Source organism: Microtus oregoni, unplaced genomic scaffold, assembly GCF_018167655.1.
Source record: "Microtus oregoni isolate MIOR12 unplaced genomic scaffold, Mior012 000010F_ref0000083, whole genome shotgun sequence".
Classification (NCBI taxonomy): domain Eukaryota; kingdom Metazoa; phylum Chordata; class Mammalia; order Rodentia; family Cricetidae; genus Microtus; species Microtus oregoni.
The window spans coordinates 1,036,030-1,051,649 of record NW_024543069.1 but is presented as its reverse complement, the minus strand read 5'-3'; the positions used below and the strand labels follow the sequence as shown (position 1 = coordinate 1,051,649).

The 15,620-nt window shown below is 42.6% G+C and overlaps 1 protein-coding gene across 2 annotated transcripts in view; it reads right to left on the bottom strand.

Annotated features, from left to right (window-relative positions):
- Positions 1-15,620, bottom strand: part of Fhip1a (FHF complex subunit HOOK interacting protein 1A) — a 209,443-nt gene that overhangs the window by 178,612 nt on the left and 15,211 nt on the right. The gene's annotated exons all lie outside the window — the stretch shown is intronic.

Below are 15,620 nucleotides of genomic sequence, written 5' to 3'. Positions count from 1 at the left end.
AACCAGGTGAAGAATTTCCACCATCAGATAGCCCATGGGGATATACGGATAGGTGCTTTGCCTAGATGTACGTCTGGGCACCACATGTGTGACTTGCGTGCACAGAAGCCAGAAGGGAACATCAGATCCTCTATAACTACAGCCATACATAGTTATGAGCTGCCATGTGGGTGCTGGGAATTGAACCCTGGTCCTCTGGAAGAGCAGTCAGTGCTCTTAACCTCTGAACCATCTTTCCTGCCTCATTTTCTTGGTTCCTAACTGATGTAGGGAGGCACAGTCCATTGTAGTTTCCTCTCAAGTGAACAAGAACAGATCCAAATGCTGGGGAATAGGGAGAAACCTGAACTCTCCCAGCATAGGGAGGTGGCCCCCAAGCTTAGAAATGCTGGAGAATAGGGAGAAGCCTGAACTCTCCCAGCACAGGGAGGTGGCCCCAAGCTCAGAAACGCTGGAGAATAGGGGGAAGCCTGACCTCTCCCAGCATAGGGAGGTGGCCCCCAAGCTCAGACCCCTCCGGACTGCACCTGCGTCACCTGGATATGGTGTGTGCACTTTACACACGACTTGTAAAAAGTTAGCAACTGTCCACTTTCCCTGGGAACCCCGGGAGGTGTTCGTGGAACCCTGATTATAGCCAGCTTGGACAGAAGTTGTCGGTAACCTGGGGGCCCACTACTCACAACTAGCGTTTGAAGTGGACAGCATCGTGTGAGACTGAGCCATCAACCCGTGTGGCCTGCAACTGTGTTACACTATAGGGCATATACCCAGAACTAAAGAACTCGGTTGCATCATTTGGTGTACCTATGGGAGGAAATTCATCCTCTTTTTAAAAAATCACTGAGAAGATTTTGGTCAAAGGATAAAATTTTCAATGGCAATGGCTAAGTTCGGGAGCTCTATTGTATAATATGGTGACAATAGGTAATAGCACTGGTTCCTCACCCAGCACTGCAAGAGGAGAAATGAAAGGGAACACACTAGGAGAGGCCATCCTCATAGACATGTATTTGAGGTAATGCCCATGAAAACCATCAAGATTCATCCAAACTACACTATGCATGAACTTCAAAACATCAAGCTGTACATATAAATACATACAAGCTTTCACACATGTTATATGTTCATGCAGGTGTATGTTTATGATAGGTGTGCATGTGTGTGGAAACCAGAGGCAGCCTCAGGAATCATCCCTCAGACACTGTCTCCACCACATTTGGGGGAGGGGAGAGACAGAGCCTCTGGCTGCCTAAGGGGCTTCAGGGATCTGCCTGTTCCTTCCTCCCGAGAGCTGGAATTCATAGGTCTACCTGCCACAATAGACAGCATATTTTTATACAGGTTCTAGGGATCAAACTCAGGTCCTCACATGTGTACAGCAAGCATTTTACCAAATGAGGCATCTCCTTAGCTCATAGACACATGCAATCTTATCTGTCAGCATCTTTATTTGGTTGCTAGAACTGAGTCCTCTCAAGGGATGAGCTCCCTGATAGGTTAGCCAGTCCCAAGAGGTCAGCCCTGAACACAAAAGACCAATGCTAAATGATCTCAGCAGGTTTCATTTATAAAATTATATACATATCTGTAACAATTATAATTGAAGAATAAGAAGCCATGGATTTGAAAAGAAACGGGAGGGATGAAGGAGGAATGGGAAGTGGAGAACGATGTATAAACAACACTCATATATGAAATTCTCAAAAAAATAAATTTTAAAAACTTGCAGCACAGGTAACTGCTTACAGTGCAATAGTAAACAGTAGCAAAAGTAGATAAAACACAGCTTCATGAATAAATGGATGAACTTCAAAAATATAACCTTAAGCAAAACAGCATAGTCGAGAAGTGGACTGTGCTATGTGAGACCATTTGTAAAGAGAGAAAAAGCAGCTAGAAGTAAACATTATGTGTCTGGAAGCGAACACACAAGAGGCAAATCCATCTTCGTCCCGAGAATGACTTTAAAAGGATGATCGCAATCACAGAGGTACACAGATAAGTGACAGATAACCATGAGAGGAAACACAAGAACGCCTGGATAATACACAGCTCCATTTCCTAGGTTGTATGGATAGGGGCTGTGTTCATTTTACTAATTTTCTCTAAGTTAGACATGTACCTTTATTTGTAGGGTTTGATGGTGCTTTGGTTGGTCTAGGGATCTTTTGCAGCAGGGTTCACTATATCCCTGCTGTCCTTGAACTCACAGCAATCCCTCTGCCTCTGCCTCTGCCTCCCGGGTGCCAGGATAGTAGGCATACACCAACATATTTGTGTGTATTTATATGTGTGATTCTCAGTTTAAAAACTAAAATGGGGCTGGCAAGGTGGTTCTGTGGGTAAAGGTACTTGCTACTGAGGCTGAGTTCAATCCCTATAACTTACAGGGTACAGCAGGAGGAAAAACAAGAAAAAGAAGGTAAAGTAGAGGAAGAGTGTGTGTGGGGTGTGTGTGTGTGTGTGTGTGTGTGTGTGTGTGAGAGAGAGAGAGAGAGAGAGAGAGAGAGAGAGAGAGAGAGTCAGAAATCAACTTTGATAATGCATCTTCCTAGGAAGCCAGCCATCTCTGTCTCCTGGAGCTGGGATTACAAGTGAGCACACATGCCTGGCTTTTCACATGAGGGCTGAGACTCAAACCCAAGTCCTTCTGTTTGCACAACACGCATTATACTGATTGCGCCACACACACCCCAGCCCTAATGCTTCAGGTTTAATTATGAATGGCGACCAATAGAAACCTATAACAGGGAGAAGGAAAAAAAGAACGACCCTCACCAGTGGCACAGGTAACTCCACAACACACAACCATCACACACCTCCTGGAAAGCCTCCACTCAGCAGCTGTGCAGAGAGTGCACCGTCTTGGCTCCTGCTGCCTGTCACTCTGACAGCGTTTTGTACAAACGTGAGCTGTGTGGTGGTGGTGAACATCATTAGAATTATGTGATCAAACACTCCTAATAATTAGCATGTCAAAATCCAGCAGTAAATATGCAGAGAGTTTGATGAACTGTTCAATGAGAACGTGAAATTGTGGAACAATTAGAAAAAGGAGAATGTTAACCTGCCTTACAATAGGGAGCAGGAGAACAAATAACTTGGGCTTTAGAAAGAGAAAGAGTAAATTAGTGTCCTCTGTTTGCCCAGAGTTCTTTAATCAGCTGAGAAGTAAGAAAGCTGTGCAAATTTCTCTCCTGGTGACCTGCATAAATCTGATTTACTTATAAAGGGCACAGGATGCCACTGTCTAGATTAATCTGCACTGAACAAGGGAAAAAATATATTCTTTGAAGTTCAGGAAAGGGAAGGAACTCTTTTGCATACCTGGAAGGTGACTCTTTTGCATACGGGAAAGGTTACATTCATTCATCTCCTTCTGGGTAAGCACATTCAAACCATAGCCCAAGAATCTTGAGTCAATATCTAGTAGACCCTGAAAGACATGGAAGTGTATGCTCCTGGGACTGGCTGCCATCAGGACTCTCGGTCTCTGGCCTCACAGAGCAGGGAATTGCTTTAAATATACAGAGACTGGTGGGTGAGCTAGTCTGCTTCCCTGATGCTGTGATAAGACGACCACCAAGAGCGACTTGGGAAAGGGAAGAAGGGTTTCTGTGCCTTACTGGCTTCATTATGGAGGGAAGCCAAGACAGGAAGCTCAGGGTAGGAGCTTGAAACAGAAACCAAAGGAGGAAGCCTGACTGTAGGCTTGCTTCTCCGGGGTTTTTCAGCTACCTCTCTTACACAACTTGGGCCACTTGTCCAAGGATGGACCTGCCCACAGCGGACTGGGCCTTCCTACACCACTTAGAAATTAAGAAATATCTCACAGACAGGCTAATCCGACAGAGGCGATTCTTCAGGTGAGGTTCCTCTTCCCAAGTGTGCCAAGCTGATAAAGAAAGCTGCTGATGCCAAGCTGGGAGGCTGGGGGGAGAGGGACCCTGAAATGTATGTATATACTTCATCAGCTGAGTAGCCCATCCCCTATCTTTCCAAGCAGAGATGACTCATTTGAAGCCATTACTACTGTTAGATCGTTTAACAATTATGTTTAAGAGGATATTTTAATAGCTCCCAGAAGTTGGAAGGACTTGATCTCGGAATTTTCTAAGCCTCTTGAAACTTTCCGACACAGTAGAAAGACACTTGCATCAGGTCAGTTTTGTGGCACAATTTATCGGGTTTCATCTCAGCTATGATTCATGATATAATAATATTACAAATAATGAGACAGTCAAGAATCATGGAGCGTTTGGAAGTACAGGCAGGACCTGAAGGCTTCAGGCAGGTGAGGCATGAAAATTTTGCTTCGTTAAGTGAGAAGGATGGGTCTGAGGTAGAGGATAGAACCACGGCACAGTGAATGAGAGAGAAGTAGGATCAAGGAACCATGAGGAGGCCCTGGCCTGGGCAGGACCCCAGCATGAGGGGCTGATGTGAGACACAGCTGAAAGGCTCTGGAAGCTTCCACCACATGAACACTGGCTGTAGAGCTTGAACGTGGAAGCCACACAGAATCTCCAGTGGAATTACTATGATACAGGAAGAGTTTATTAATAAGTTCTGGTAATTTGGAATAGATTCCAGTTGCCTCTCTGTTATAGCTCTTGAGGTTCTAACAGAGAAGACAGCTCCATCTTGTATAGCGCGATCACAGACAGCTCTATCATGTATAAGAAAGTCCTAGCAACTGTGTCTGCAGCTGGAATCATGTAGCTACCCAAATCATCCCTACAATCACCCCCCACCCAAGGCCAACTCCATTGTCAGTGCTTGAATTTAGCTGTTGTAGTCAACACTTTTAACAGTGTTGTTTTGTTTCTGTGTTTTGGAGATGTTTATTACTGGGGGGGGGGGGGGGGGAGACAAGCGTGGTATGAGCCAAGGTCTGTAGCCCACACTAGCTTCTAACTCCTTATGAGGCTGAGGATGACAAGGAACTTCTGATCCCCCTGCTTCTACCGTCCACATGCCGAGACCACAAGCGTGAGCCTCACACTAGCTTCTGCAGTGCTAGGGACCAGACCCAGGGCTTCTTCATACATGCGACACGAGCACTCTACCAACTGGCTACATCCCCAGCCCTGCACCGTGTTCTCACCAACATAAATCCGTGGCCCTCGGCATATTCAAAAGCTTCACTGGGAGAAACTTTTTGGGCAGTGTTGCTAAATCCCCAGCCAAGGAACTGTTCTTAAGTTACTGATGCTCATTCAGCCAAGGTGTCAAATACACGCAAAGCATTTCAAAGAACAGCAATGGTGGAAGCACTGTCTGCAGGCAGACTTTAACGACGGAGGGGAAGCAGGTGCAACACTAACTGCAACCAGGAGAAGTGAGAGCCAGGAAGAAACACCACCACAAACCGCGGTAGGAATGAAGCACAAAGGGGAGGATCTCCGGGCTTTGCTGCCGTCTGCATGAAAACAGAAATGTGATCTGCTCTAAGAATATTCCGTGTCCACAGGGTAAAAATAAACCGGTTGGCCTAAGGAAAGAGCAACTATTTTTGATAACGAGATCAGAAAGAAATTTATCTGGGCTTCTTAGTAGAAGATTCTGTTTAATGTAATAAAAATCCTACAGATACGTTTTCCACAATAAACAGTGATCAGTTTTCATGGAGATGAACAGTTCCGGTACTTTTAAAAAAAAAATAAATTAAAAAACAACAGGTCATTTAAGGTGCACACAATCAGAAGAACATTCAGCTCCCCGCCTGGGCCATCCGTGAAAAAGCCACTGCAGCACTGCTGACTCCTCTCAAACAACTGCATCTCTCCAGCTGCAACCAAACTCAGCCAGCGTCTGAAAACGCCACCGTGTTGTTGAGCGGGACTCATTTCCTTCTCGCATAAATTAAATCACAAACACATCGTGACCTGGCATAGAAACAGAAAATAAGTCACCAGTCTAAATCAAAGTGCATTCTTGAGGAATTTTTATTTTCATAAAATAAATGGTAAGCTGCCATGTGGGTACTGTGAATTGAATCTGGACCCTCTGGAAGAGCAATCGGTGCTCATAACTGCTGAGCCATCTCTACAATCCAGGTTCATCCACTTTATAGAAACGGAAGAGCTGGGGGGTGGTGGGGTGGTGGTGCACATCTTTAATTCCAGCACTTGAGAGGCAGAGGCAGGTAGATCTCAAAGTTTGAGACCAACTTGGTCTACAGAGCAAGTGCCAGACAGTCAAGACTACACAGAGAAACCCTGCTTCAGAACAAAACAAAAATGAAGAAACTGAAAGATGGGCTTGAGGTAATAAAGAAATTATAGGAGACTAAACAGAATAAATCTAGCCATCACAACTATTCATTTGGATATTAAGTATTTAATATGTTTAAGTATTTAACTGTATACCTACTTGTCTATCTTAATTAAAAATAGTGTTATCAAAATGGCATCTGACCACTGAGGAAAAAAGTGTTTGGCCTTCACAAAGCAAAAACAGATCTCCCTTTATACAACAGAATCTGGAGAGCAAAAAAATGGCTTTCTTTACCTATTCAGCAGCTACTAAACACCCAGGAATAATCAATCCCAACATGCTACACAGCATAAGTTGATTAGAAATAAAAGTAATATCAAATTGAGTTAACTCAACTCTAAGGATTCACTCCAGACCATTAATGACACGAACTTTAAGTTTCCAAATGGAGGCATTACTAACACTTGTGAGTGAACGGCCTTTGTTTTCCTTCATCTTCTCTTTTTCTTTCAGTTCTTATTACAAGAATCATACCTAGGACTGAGTGACCAAGAGAGAGAGTAGATTGGGTCAGTGTGCAAATATATACCCATGAACTTGGCCATCAAGTTGTATCATCTTTTATTTAGTTTTACAGTCTGGTGTTATATATACTGCTTTCTCAAAAAAAACTATCCATGAAAATAACCAATGAAACCAGGTGGTGGTGACACATACCTTTTTGTTTGTTTGTTTGCTTTTTTGAGACAGGGTTTCTCTGTAGCTTTGGAGCCTGTCCTGGAAGTAGCACTTGTAGAACAGGCTGACCTCAAACTCACAAGAGATTCACCTGCTTCTGACTTCCGGGTGCTTAGATTAAAGGCAGGTTCCACCACCACCTGGCTATACACACCTTTAATCCTAGCACTTGGAAGGTAGAGACAGGAGGATCTCTGTGAGTTTGAGGCCAGCCTGGTCTCCAAAGTGAATTCCAGGACAACCAGAATTGTTACAGAAAGAAAGAGAGAGAGAGAGAGAGAGAGAGAGAGAGAGAGAGGAGAGAGGAGAGAGGAGAGAGGAGAGAGGAGAGAAAGAGAGAGAAAGAAAGAGGGAGGGAGGGAGGAGAGGGAGGGAGGGAAGGAGGGAGGGAGGGAGGAAGGGAGGGAGGGAGGAAGACACACAATTTAACTATGAGTCCTGTGTTTACATACTGATCCATGACAAAACACCATGCTCAAAGCACTGTAAGGAAGAGAGTTTATCTATGTGTATGGTTCCAGAGGGGTGAGTGTCCATCACGGTGGGGAAGTATGGCAGCAAAGAGCAGGAAGCTGAGAGCTCACATCTTTAACCATAAACAGAGCACAGAGCAAGAAAACTGGAAGTAGCTTTAACCTTTTCATCACAAAGCCCACCCCCAGTGACATCCTTCCTCTCCCAGAAGGTTACATTTCATAAACCTCCCCAAACAGCACCACCAACTGGGGACCAAGTTTTCAAACGCCCAAGACTACAGGGGACAGTCCTCGTTCAAACCACCATAGTAACATTCTCAGAGCATCTCATAGAAAGCATCGTATTTATTTAGCCCCCACTATTCTACAACGGACTTGAGGCAGCTTACGAGAAACGTGTGTATTCAGAAGAAAATTAAAATCTGTGATCAAGGAGAGTATCGATTAGAGTAGAAAGGAGACTCTGGCAGAATATGAAAAATTGGAATAGAATTCAAATATAGAGACCATAAGGTTCTGCACCCACATAATTACAGCGCAAGAAAGGATTTGGACCTATGCTTCCTAGGAAGCCAGGAGGAAAATGTAAACACAATGACTTATGATGCTCCATCAGGAACAAGCGTTTGTACCCTTCAAGGGATGCTTACTGTGAGCAAGCTGTTCTAGGAGGTGACACCAGAAGATGAAACTGAAAGCTTCCAATGGCATCTGGACAAGTAAACAGGGGCACAAAGCTGTTTCATGTACTGTCTGGGGAGGTGAGGAGGCCTTGTCTCCTCTTCCTTCCTCTCCTTTCTTTCCAAGCCTGAGCAGAACACTGCTTTACTTCTACTTCCTCAACAACCCTACTGTAGTCCATCTTTATCCAAGGTCATCATCCTCCGTATCCCAGAGCAGAGCTCCGGCCCCTCAGGATCATGACAAAAGCCTCCACAATTTCCCTTGGCCACTTCTGTCTTCTATTCCAATATATCTCCAAGATGCTACCAGAGTAAATTCCTAAAGCTATGACTATCTCAGCCTCCCCTAATGTATACTGGAGCTCCTTCTGCACTCCCGAAGCAAGCTGCTATTTGAGGCCAACACCCCCACCCCACCCCAGTTGTTTTTATCCTTCTCTCAACCTGAGCCATCTCCTGTCAGTAAGTCCGCTTCTCTCAAAATAAGCTGTCTCTTTCTATTTGCTTTTGCTCGTGGTAATACCTCTGCGGGATCTCTGCCCCACTTCCGTCTCTGCAACTTAACGGACAAGTTTAAATGCACCAGACCTAACAAGAATCCCTTGGTTCTCTCCTGTGAAGAAATAATTACTTCTTTTCTCCAGCCCCCCTCCCCTGGACCAGTGTTCTCCCTCCAGAGTGTAAACATCATATCTTTCTGTCTCTGTCCTGGATAGCCCAGTTTTCAGACTGCCTCTCGGTTACTACCCCACAGGCATCCAGTCCTGTCAACACACTCATCCTCAGTATCTTCGTGAGGATAGCCAGGCTTTCCACAGTAGACTTTCCCCACAGCACAAAGTTCACACTTCAGTCTTTCTGAATGTGAGAATCATACAGTAGTTTGCAGTCCACACATCTGCCTCCTCCAGGGCCAGGACAAAAACATTAAATATCTTTGTCATCTAACATTACCACCTAGTCACAGTTCACAGCCCACCTAGCTTCCTTGTACGGGTCTTCTCTTGCTTATCTATTTACTGTTTCTCTCCTTCATACAGATATACTTACACAATGAGTGCACAGGCTGTGCCAGCTTTGTTCAGTTACAACCTTGGCACCTAGAACATCATCTGGCACCTAGCAGACGATCAAAGGTTCAGGACGAATTAATGAATGGTGTCTAATCCATTCCTGGCACGCACAGGCATGACATAAATGTCCACCAGAGTGAATGAATCCTCCCTCCTATAGAAGTTATTTTTATAGACCTCATAAGTCCTGACAGCTGATAGTCTTGGCATCATCGCTAGCATCTCACACAGTGCTTGGCACATACTAAGCCTTCAATAAATCTCTATAAGACCAGAATGCGGATAGGCAGTTCTCTGAATGTGCATCTATATGAAGGATGCTGTGGGGTACTTGATCGTGGCTGACTATGATATGGGACATGGGCAGACAAAATATTGTGGGTCAAGAGCCAAAATTCTCTTGAACATTTTTTAATAACACCTGCTCCACCCCCAGTGATGGATATCAAACTCAGGGACAGGCTAGTGTTCTACCTTTGAACCATAACCCCAGTCCTCTTCTTACTTTTTATCTTGAGATGGAGATTTTACTGTACTGCTGAAATAGGTGTTAGACTCACTCTACAGCCCAAGCAGGCCTTGAACTTGTAATTCTCCTGCCCCAAGAACAGTAGGGTTACCGTCCATACCACTAGACCTGACTTGATTCAGCCTTTCACAGGCCAGTTACCTTAATCATTATGTCTAGCCTGACATTCTAGTGGCTAATAGGCAACCTTCAGAATAGATCACTTACCTGGCATGCCGCTAGGTGCACCAGCCTAAGCTGAGAGCCCTGCGGGATTAGGAGAACATCTGAAGCCTGTAGAAGGTGCCCTGCTGTGCTACATCCCACCTACAGATGCTCCCACGGGTGACTGCATTGACTTACAGCTTTCTTTTGTTCTGTGGCTACAGAAGCTCATGTAATCTCTTCCTCAGTGGAACACGAGTTCATAGGAACTTGCGTCTGTGTTCCTGAACCCTTGTCACTCGTGTCTTGAGTCAGAATAAACCATTTTCTTATTTCCTCAACAACAGAATCACTGTTTTACGATCATATTGGCTCAACCAAAGCTCAAGCGCTTTACTAATTTATCTTCTAACTCTGCATTTATCTGCTCCTTTCAGTAGAGATTCTGGTTTTGTGTTGTAGTTGCTGAGAATGAAAAGCTAACTCTCTGCTGGGCTACATGGCCAGACCAGGATTCTGTCTTATTTCTTATAACATCTCCCGGCCCAAGGAAAGGTGACCATGAAGAGCAATCAGGCTCACAAGCTGTGGCGTCAGAGATCTGGGTTCAGGCACCAGCTCTGTCACCGGCATCACCTTAAAGTCTTTCCACCTCTTCTCCCTCCCTCAAAGATGAGTAGAGCTGTCGTGCAAGGCAGCTGACTGGCTTCACACAGACCCGAATCCTTTCCTGCCCCTTCCTTACCCGTTTTAAATTGTTCAGCTCGCGTCAGAATGATTATAAAATACATTGTCTGAACTTGAGTAGGTCATTATTCGAAGCGGTAGGGAATTATGTTTACAAAGCATTAATTCGCCATTAACTTTTCATGACCTCATAGCACTTCGGTATGCATCTAGTAGGCACAGCGACTTCAGCATGTTACTGCCATCTTGAGACTTCCTGGAGCCAACACAAAATAATTTCCCTAGATGGCACTATGTCACCAAGAAAGAGTAAATGCCCCGCACAGGAAATAGCAGGGCACTCAGGTAAGCGATATGCACATGAGCACATGACCTGTGCCTGTCAAATACATCACGTAATAACATGAGCACAGCTTACCAATGGAAGATTAAAGAAACAATAATAAGGTACTAAATGAAAATGTTTGGTGCATTCCCTTCAAAACACATGTGACATCATTTAAATTCCCCCAGGGACAATTCCATCTGGGGGCAGGGAGTATCTGGCCAGGGCTCACACAGATGAAGGTCAGCCAGGTACTAGGAGGTAGCAACTCAACCACTGAAGGGCTTGCTGAAATCCACACAGGTAGGCAAAGAACAAAGCAAGTCCTCTCAACACGTCAAGGGTGTTTCCCGCCAGTCTTATTGACCAAAGCATAAGAGCCTGCTCAAACTGGTTTCTAGCAAAGAACCATTCTTCAACAGACCAAATTCAAAAGAGCAGAAACCCTCTCGCAAATCTCGGCATTATTGCTAGGTACAAAGAATATATTTGCAGAAGGAAATCATGTCAAAACCAAAGCAGCAGGAAGATGTAAGCTTTTATTGGCGAATCGGAAAGGAAACAAAGAGCAAATGCACACTGAGTCTCTGCGGCTCAGGTGCAAATAAGGACACCAGAAGGAAAGGTCAAAAGAACACTTGTTCCTGAACAGGGAACTAAGGCTTCCCACCCAAATGGCAGCTTAGGCAGCTGTGCACTCCTGTTGACAGCATCTAAACTGTGCTGATGGGAGTACCACTTGAAGATAATCTCCAATAGCTATCTTTACAGGTTCCCAAGGACAAAACTGAAAACATAAGTATGTGTTATTTAAGATACACACAGCTATCCCTCCTTAAAAACAGCACTGGTTTGAGCTCCTGGAGGAAAGAAGCATGCATAGTAATTTTCTCCCCAAAATCAGCTGGTAGAGGAGCAGTGCCTTGCACAAATAAGGCAAAGCTCTCATAGCTAAGTCAACAGAAGAGCTGAATCAATAACCCTGAGTAATATAACTTGGCAAGGAACCCCTGTTCTTTTCAACTAAAGAATGTGCCACGTGTTCTATAATAGTTCACACTAAGAGGGAACTGTCCTGAACATAGGCTTCAACATCTGTGAGGTTTAAAGTTCTTTATAATTAACGTAATCCCCTATTGCATGCCTTTCTAGTTAAAAAAAAAAAAAAAAAAAAAACACAGTCTGCAAGATTTTCCCCATGAAGAACAAAAAGTACCAGGATGAAGTGAATAACTTAAATAAGACACAACCCTCCCTCCACCTCATGGCCAGCAGCAAAACTGAAATTTCCTTCAGCATGAAGAACGACTCTGTAATTTTAACAGAAACAGAAAAGTGAATAAATATAAATAAATAAATCACACATCCATAAGAGAATTATTCTCTTCAAAGGCTACATTCTTATTACAAAAATACCTGCCAGTGCTCGAAACATTTTAGAAGCAACTCTTCTAGGACTGCCTTCATGCTTAAAACATTCTTTTAAATTCTCAACTGCGGCAAATTTGGTCCTTTGAATGTGGAGTTTGATATCTGTAGGCTAGACATACTTTTAGAAATAAGGAGAATCTCCTAGCTGGTTATTATTTTTTTATAAAAAGTATATTGCTTTTTAAAGTAGCTTATAAACCACAGCTGGTTCTCTGTGTCTTTAGGTTTTGGACAAAATAACCACATAGTCAAAGCATTTAAGGAAAAAAATATTCAGAACAAGTACAGATTTCCCTCCCCAGAAACAGCTCAACTACTTATCTAGTGTACATTGGATTTGCTATTATGAATAATCCAGAAGCAAGTTAGCATATGTAGGAGCATGTGCAGAATATGTGCAGTATTATATGCAAATCCTATACCATTTCATATAGGAGATGGAGCAGCTCCAGACCTGGGCATCTTTAAGGGGTTCTGGAACTGAAGAATGACTGTAATTTAATTCTCCATAAATATTCCAAAACTCCTAGGAACTGCAGATATGGAATGAGGAGACAATCTCATGATTTCCTTGAAAGCCTACACTTCTCTTTTTATAACACCTTTGTACTGACAACATGTGGGCTCTTAACCAACTAGACGTCAGCCAGTCCTACTCATTCTTTCATGTCATACATTCATGAGGCGAGGATTTACTATAATATACACTTAATATGTGGCAAGTGCTATAGATAAAATAATAGTGAGCAAACACAGGTCCACCATCTGTTGTCATGAAATTTCTAGTCAGGTAAAAAAAAAAAAAAAAACAAAAAAAAACGATTTACACAAAAATATAAATTATAACCAGTAAATTCAATATAGCTGTAAGATCCCATTATTATAGTGTAAGGAAATAAAGTTGAGCAGATGCTAAATTGTAGTTAACGAGACACACAGAACTAAAATGAGGTGTGTGCTAATCGGGGCGGAGGAAAACATGATCAGCGTGCACCAACGTTCAGTACGACATCTCAAAAGGGCTGGAAGAGAGATGGAGATCCTGAGTACTGAGTTACTGACACAGAAGTATGAGACAAGCCTTGAAAGATAAGCACCAGAGGCTTGCAAACACTAAGCAATGAGAATCTCCAAACAGACTCCAATGGAAAAAAAGAGTTTGGGAAGGGAGAACATCATGAGTGTTCTAACAACGTCTTAATTAAAAACCAAAAAATAAAATCATACAAATTTTAAGGTAATTTTTTTCAATCAACTTTCTGCATCATATTTATGGTATTTCTGTAGCGTATTTTAGATAACAAGGAAAAATCAGAAAAGGAATAAACAAAACTCAGCATCTCATTTTATGTAAACACTAATCCTGAGAAGTTGGGCTACACTTTGGTAATGAAACAATGCATGCCTTCAGAAACACTACGGAATGTATATTTCTCCCTTGCTCAAAAGCATTTATTAAAAGTGCAAAACAAATTACCATGATACTATTCCTCAAGTAAAACAGAACCACTCTATTTACATATTTCATTTCTCTTGTTTTGCTGGATGATTTTATAATTCTGAAAAGGATGGGCTAGTAGAAATCTAATAATCACCGCGCAGTTTCACGATAAACCATCTAGTAAGCAACTACAATACCCACAAAGCCTGCGACTATACAGAAAATCATTTTTACATCTATATTCCTTTGATACGTCATCTTCAGTTCATACCCTCAGAAAATACAGCCTTTCCATAAATCTGGCTTCACTGTAACTCTGGATCACGATGTTACAATGTCAGCAGCAATTGTTAAATAAAAACTACAGGAAGTCATTATTTCGAATTAAGCTCTTGAACAGACTAAGCCAAAAAGCAAAATGGAGTCACTTACATCGCAGGTCCCACCACCAAGCCTAGCTAAAGCAGTTTGGCTAACCTTTCAGCCAAACAGGACTGGAGATTAAGAGCCAAATTTCCCAAATGGACCAGTTTCAAATGGCATGATAATCAATTTCCTTCCGTTTTAATCCTTATGCAAAAGAAGTAACCCGAAATAACCTGATGTGAGCTGACCAGTTCTCTGCTTTGCCTCTGCATTAGGTAAAACAAAACAAAACAAGACAAACCTTGACATGAACAGTTCACTTCTTCATTGTTTCTCCTTTAGTAAATTCTTTTCTGTCTCTAAAACCAATCTCCCTTCCTTAGAATATCAAACACATTCTATTTTATAGAATGAAGAATGATGAGCTGCCCAAATTTGGAACTGAAAATAAAGCTGATTTAAGGATGATGAATATCACATTGTCATTCATATGGGAAGGCAAAAATAAATTAATTAAAGGTTGGTCTCACAGAAGACAGCAGAACTGTGATTACCAGAGGCTCGGAAGGGCAGGACAACATGGACAGAGACAAATATTTGGTACCAAAATACAGTTAACTAAGAGGAATAAGTAGGCTTCTACAGCAATGCAGGGTGGTGATTAGAGTCTAAACGGCTCATTATATCTTTTATAAAGAACTAGAAAAAAGTTCAAACACTCCTTTACACAAAAACATGATTGAGAAATGTTTGAGATGAAAATGCTAAATACCTTGATATGATTGGTTCACACTGTATATATTCATCTATTCCCAGAACTTGGAAAGCTGAGGTAGAAAGATTTTGAGTTAGAGTCTAGCCTGGGCTACATACCAAGCCCCTGTCTCTAATTAATTCGCTAATTAATTAGATGAAAACAAATCCAACCAATTAAGATCATTAACTGAAATTACTACAATTTTATCCTTTGACAGAATACACTAAATTCAAAATGTAATCAACCATACAATTTAAACCAAGACTCCTGACAAAGGAGTTTATTGAGAAAACAGGAGCAAGACTAGATAGCAGAGCTGGAGAGATGGCCCAGTGGTTAACAGCACTGGCTGCTCTTGCAGAAGACCCAGGTTTGAATCCCAGCACCTACATGGTAGCTCAATACTGTCTATAACTCTAGTTCCGGGGTATAAAACACCCTCTTCTGGCCTCCAGTGGTACTGCACCCATATGGTACATGCATGCAAAATACTCATACACATAAATCTAAAAATAAATACATACATACATACATAGAAGGCTGCCACACATTAAGTCAGTCAGGGGTGGCCCACACCTTTAATCCCAGCACTCAGGAGGCAGAGGCAGGTAAATCTCTATGCAATCTACAGCCTAAGTTCCTGGACAGCATAAAGAAACCCTGTCTCAGGGGGAGAAAAATAGATTAGATAGCAACTGGAAACAAGTGCAACATATCTAAAAGCAAACAGTAGTTTTATAATCAGAAT